This window comes from Trichoplusia ni, unplaced genomic scaffold, assembly GCF_003590095.1.
Source record: "Trichoplusia ni isolate ovarian cell line Hi5 unplaced genomic scaffold, tn1 tig00001582, whole genome shotgun sequence".
Lineage (NCBI taxonomy): Eukaryota > Metazoa > Arthropoda > Insecta > Lepidoptera > Noctuidae > Trichoplusia > Trichoplusia ni.
In genome coordinates, this window is record NW_020800137.1 from 6,122 (window position 1) to 12,685 (window position 6,564).

The window sequence follows — 6,564 nt, forward strand, 5'->3', positions numbered from 1 at the left end:
CTCGTCACGGAGGTACCGCTGTCTGTCCGTACGTCACCAGGCCGTATCTCACCGATAGTGATAGAAAGACAGTTATTTTTTCATACCATGAATACCTATTGCTGTAGCAACAACGTATTTACAGTTTTAAATTTGATGGGTGTTTAGTCAATTTTGTTTGCGAATTTGTTGTTTGTCCTATTTGTACGGAACTCTCAGTATCGCGACTCTGAGACGCACTTGACCGATAAAAACTCTAAAATTCTACTTTCTTTTGTCAACAGAAATGGAAGAAGCTATCACTGATAAACTTCGCGAGCAACAACATACAGATCGTGGACTGGGCAATAAGACTCGTCCCGAAACTACAGCACCTCAGCCTCAGCTCGAACAAGCTAAAGGAACTGTGGCGACATCTCCTGTCTCCACGAACTCCGAGTCCTGAACCTCTCCATGAACAGCTTTCTCGGCCTGCGAGAACTGGCACGCGAAGATCGCAACATAGTCAAAATAGATCTGTCACAGAACAAAGTGGAAAGTCTTCGCGGTTTCTCCAGACTCTATTCATTAGAAAGCCTCGATCTAAGCTGTAATATCATAACAGATGTCGAAGAAGTCCAGCATATTTGTAATCTTCCCTGTTTAGAATATCTATGGTTAACAGCTAACCCTGTAGCGTCATCCATAGACTATAGAGTGAAAGTCATAGAACAGTTTAACGCGAGGATGACGGAGCTGTGCTTGGATAACGAGAAAGCGTCTGAGAAAGAATTAGACACAGCGAGAGTACTTCAAGCGTTAAGGGTTGTCAAAGAAGGTAAGACGCCCAGTTTCTTACAGAATAATAATACGACTCACAGTTTCCATAAGAGTTGACAGTAAACGTTATTATTATAAGCTTAAGGTAGGTTTTGTATGCAAATATTTCACTATCCCAAGAAAATCAACTTCACTAGCGCCGAAAATATATATTCTGTTAAATTGTTTATTTTTTTATAATAGTAATATTATGTGAAGAATTTTGCAGACTCGTATTTTAGTTGAAAACAAAATAGCTATAAATTGATTCTACTGACTTATCTGTATACAAGTACCAGATAAAAAACTAAACAAATTATAGCTAATCAAATATCTTTACTAAATTCATTTATTTTTGCTTTAAAACTCATTTGTAAGAAGTTTCTGTTCCTTGACAACCTTATTTCGTGATGTTCTTAAAAAGATCTTTATTTTTAAATCAAGCTTCTAAAGTTGTCTTTTTGTAAAACATTTTAACACTCCTAAGATTAACTTGTGATAATTCATGATTTGTTGCAATCCTATTAATTTTTTATAATGCTTGAAATATTATTTACGAATGTGATATTTAATCCTATGATAAATAACTTGTATTTTTAATATTATAATGGAATTGACCAATAATATTTAAGTATAGATTACGAGTGCCTATTAAGGTAATGGCGAATTCGTAAACATTGCGTTTCATGTAAGTAGATGAAATCTATTCGAAAATCTAAGTATAATTTCGAATATTATAATGTAATTGGAAAAAAACAGCTTAAACAGCCATCCGTTGTTTTTACTGCGCTAATATTTCTTGGTGTTAAACTTAGCTCTATTGCGTAACTAAAGCATGCATGCTTTACTGGCAAAAGTCTCTTGAAGAAAACACACCTTACAAATTAAGTATTATGGTTTTGTGTAACTGACCAAGGATTGCCAAAGATTGATTGATATTTCAAAGAATGTTTGCTAAAAACTTTTCTAATTGTCTAAACATGTTTATAATGTAATTAAAACTGAAGACAACCTCATTTTATAACAGATATGTACTGACAATAAATTACATAAGTAACTAACTAAAATTATACATATTTCTAAGATTTAATCTTGACAAAATGACCATCATACCTATTGTTAAATGTAATTAAATTGACGAGGACAAAGCTCGAAAATTATTGAACAAAATTAAACTGTTTGTTTATAGAGAAAAGATAGTCTTTGACAAGACTAGAAAATTTACTATAATTTCTTTTCATACCTAGTTACAATTATTTGTTATTTTAGCTACGCCTAAAATGCAAAAAAATCCAACCTAACCATGTACATGTACTGCATTTGAATTGCCAAATCATTCGAATTGAAGTTTAAAATACAAAGCCTTACTTATAAAATGTAATTATTAGTTAGATCATAGATCATTATGCAACAGTGTTTATACCAGCATAGACTGATAAAAACCAATTACACCGATTACAAGAGCTGACATCATTAGATCGGTCATGTGTATGTTAGCTAATGAGTTCAATAGTGCAAGTATATGATAATATACTATCTATAGATTATTCGAATAAATTTAATAATGTCTTTAATCTGTTTAGTTTGTCAGACAGAGTTCCACAAAATATTGAATAAGTCTTTTTAATTTTTTTAAAGTATGGAAGATTAAAAACAGTAAAGATGAAATGTGTGGTAGTTGAGGCTAGTAACATCACTTTAAATCACTTGCTAGTAAAAGCGTACTAGTAAGTGACGTCACACGATATTATAAATCAGTGTATCCTCTTTTTTTTGTGCCCGAGATGCGAAAAAAGTACCTATTGAATATTTTTTGGAAATCTGTGTGACGGATCACCAGTTTTTTTTTGACAAATACCCTATTAAACAACTCTAGCATCCTTACTAACAAGGTAAAAGTAAAAACAGAAATAACATTGATGGCTCTACTGTGTAATATTGTTGAATGAATTTATTACTGATGGTTCAACTCATGTCTGCGCGCGGAGCTATTTGTGCGTGCTCTCGAACGAGCTGTCCGTAAGGCTTTCCTTATTCTGGTCGGGCGCTGAGCTAACCATCACTCACCGTCCGAAAGTCCAAACAAAAGTAAACCTTAAGTAAAAGTTGACATTTTTTAAATTTTGTATTCAACTTTGTATGTCAAAAAGAGCTTTATGATCGACTGCCTTTAAACCGAACAGGTAAAAAGATCTTAATGATCGGCTGCGTTATAACCATATAAGTATATTGAAAAAGGCTGTAAAATGCCTTCGTTACCCGCTGGTTAACTATTCTAAACAAAACCGTCACAAATAAACGATCAAAATATCGGTATCATGATTAATGTATAAATTATCATAATCCCTTGTTTCAATGTCTTTGACCTAACATTGTGCATTGTCTAAACAGTGTGCGTGTTCAATAATGCATATATTTGTGCAATAACATATAACAAGTAGTTTAAGTTGTATATAAGCATTTTGTACGTCTTAATCCTTATGCCAATGCTACTTGCTGCTTCTGTCACTGGTATAAGGTTAAAATCAATTGTATATAAGTATTGGAAATTTGAAAAGCCTTATAAAGCATGGTTATAGGATGTACTATATTTAAAGGGCTAGTTATTAATTTGTAAATAACTTTGAAACTAATTTTACATGTAAGGTCAACAAGAAAAATATTTAAAATATGTGTGACTGATGCCTCAGGTTAGATATGAAACTAAAAAATCCCGGTGAAATGTTTTTTTTGTGTGATTAGTTATATTAAATTATTTTAAACAAAATACGAGCTTCGATAAGAAACTGACGAAAAGTAAGAATGGTATTTCTTAAGAAACACAATGATCTGACCTTTTTTTACTTTAAAATTAGTTGTTTGGGACCACATTTTGACTTTCATATAAAAACAATTCACTGTGTAAGAATAGAACTTATCTTTACATATTAAAATCGTAAATAATACAAAACCAACAGTTTTCTATACAATGTGTAATATTTTATTTTTCCTAACCGTACATACTATGCTACCATTGTAATTCACGATCCGTTTGTCGTTTAAATAGAATTTAAATTAGTATTGCCTAAATGAAAATACCTAATAATACCTATCTGTCGCTATTACAACTTCAAGTGGCGGAACCAGTGAGATTAACAGCGACTTTAATGATGGGTCGTTAAGAATATTCACTTTGTCTATAATTATTATATATGTTTTGTTACTAGTATTAACTGAAGTATTACGTATGTGATGAAAAATGTATGTATATAAATGTTTTATTTTAATTGGTGACGATTAATTTATGATTAAATGTAAGTTATGGTTTAAGTCTGTGTTTAATTTATGTCTCGTTTCCCATTTTAAGATTTCTTTTAACCACTTTATAAACTTTTTTCAACCGACTTCAAATAAAGTTCTCAATTTTTCTGTATTTTTTATATTCATCAAGTTTGATGATTTGCCCTATCAAACCACCAGCATCACCTAATCACAGTTAGTACCGGAATTTACATTACTATGCGAGGTCCAAGGAGGTTGTAATAAATAAAACAGAATTTAAAAAGTATTATAATAATATATTACATTGGGAATGTGATCACATCACATACAAGTCTCATACATCCATTCTAACAGTGCATACAACAATGTTACTTATTTGTAAACTTAAATAATATTCTGACCTATTTGGAGCATACAGCCAAAACTTACGAAATTGCGTCGACTGTGTGTCAAAAACGCAAAAAATCTCGATGAATACAACTAGTAGCACAAGTATTTCTTTACACCTTGAAATCATATTATTGCAGTTGTGGAATAGAGACGTCCTCATGGGTTGTAGCCACACTGGGGCAAGCTGGGGCACTTGTCTCACCCTGGCACTGGCCTATAGGATCATAATATCCGTAAGAAAGTTAACAAAAAAATGGAGATGGAAGTGGGGGATCTGATCAAGACTTTGGAAATGCAATTTTAATCAAGCGAAAACCCTGCGCTCGCTATATTTCTTGCCCAGCCATGTCCAAAAATTACCGAAGGAGGGGGGGGATAGGTTGACTGTTGCCCCACCCTGGGCCTTTGTCTGGCTACGCCCACGGACGTCCCTCTACGCTACATAGTGTTGTCACGCTTGCACAACTGCAATATATAACTTAAAGACGTGGTGGTGGGTATTCTTACATTAACCATTCTTATTTCAATGCAATAAGGTTTATTTTCGTTTATTCGTTATTTATTACGTAGGCTTATAATAAGAAGTTTTCTACTGTTTTATATTTTACTACTAAAGGAGTTCTGTGTTTACTTCATAAGTTAAGCAGTGATTCAGATATCTGCCCTTGTATCTATAAAGCTCACATTTTTCATGTCATTTATTAATTTAAATCAATAATAAACCTTGTGATTAGTTGACCTAAAGACAAACAACCAATCACAGCGTTTTAACATTTAACAGATGATGAACAAAATGTCGTTTTAATCACAATTAGAAGAATAAATATTGAACTCTTATCTCGTAATATTAATTATTTAGCGACCATCAAGCTTTCACTTATACTCTAACAAATACTTAGTATACACTGTCTCAAGTACATGTCATACATTATTTTTTAGCTAATTTTGCTATAAATATGTAAATTTATAAACACGTTATTAATATTTATTAGTAGTTTCATGCTACAAGATTATCATATAAGTAGAAGTATCTTAGTCTATTTTTGGAAGGATTACGTTAATTTAAAGAATAATTTCCAAGCTGAAAATGATTTTATTAAGGTTATTGTATTGTGATAGATTTATGTTTATCATTTAGTTACATATTCGTATATTTTAAACTACATTTAGGGCCAATTCCCTCTAAAAGAGAGTAACCCGCATAAGAGTAATGACTGAGCAAAGTGTTGCGAGTCGCTACCCTTGCCTTTAATAACTTTGAACCTTTTATTTACGTAAATAAGATTCAAAATTATTTTAATACATAGACGCTGCCGTTCGCACTCTTTCAGTGTAAATTGACTCTTATAATCATGCATAACCAATCAACATTTATTCAACATTTTACTTAACTTGCATTACTAAGTAGATACAATTTCTAAACTATGAAATAGGTTTTAATAATCAATTATAATTTATTTTACACATTGATATCTCATCGTAGCAACATACAATACCCAACGCCAGTCTTTCTTTATTCAATTACATTATTGCTTTAAACAATCAATCATTTTCAATAAGAATTATGAAACAAAATGTTTCTAGTCTAAAATAATTATTGTAGCCTCGTAAATGGGTACAAGAGCTCATAAATGCGATCTGGCGTCGTCGCATTTTTTAAAAGGCGATTTGGTACAAAAATATAAATCCGTGAAAAAAATAAAAAATATAGTATCTAGTATAAAAAACCCAAAAAATATATATAATATATAAAAAATAATAAATTTATTTTATCACATCAATAAAACGCGTCAACGATGGTGAAACTTGTGGAAATAAATAGGGGCAGAGGAGGTAATAATTAATAATGTATTTTTTCCGAAGAAAATATTAAGTATTGGTAATTGACGTCACACGAGATTTCAAATCACTAAACAGTCTATTGGATTACGCGATATAACGAATAACACGTATCTAATATCTCTTGCAAATCTATCTGACGGACTAAATTCGTTTTTATGAGTGAAAGATTCTACTTCAATCAAAGGACTCTTATTTTACTACCAAAAAAGAATACTTTAAAGTGATGGCGACGTTGCCAGATCGTACAGAAATAACGCTGTAGAGTCTATAAATCTTATAACATTTAACAATCTT

At 31.6% G+C, this 6,564-nt stretch overlaps 1 pseudogene; it reads left to right on the plus strand.

Annotated features, from left to right (window-relative positions):
• The first annotated feature begins 239 nt into the window (after positions 1–239).
• Positions 240–970, plus strand: LOC113507329 (annotated as a pseudogene).
• The last annotated feature ends 5,594 nt before the right edge of the window (positions 971–6,564 follow it).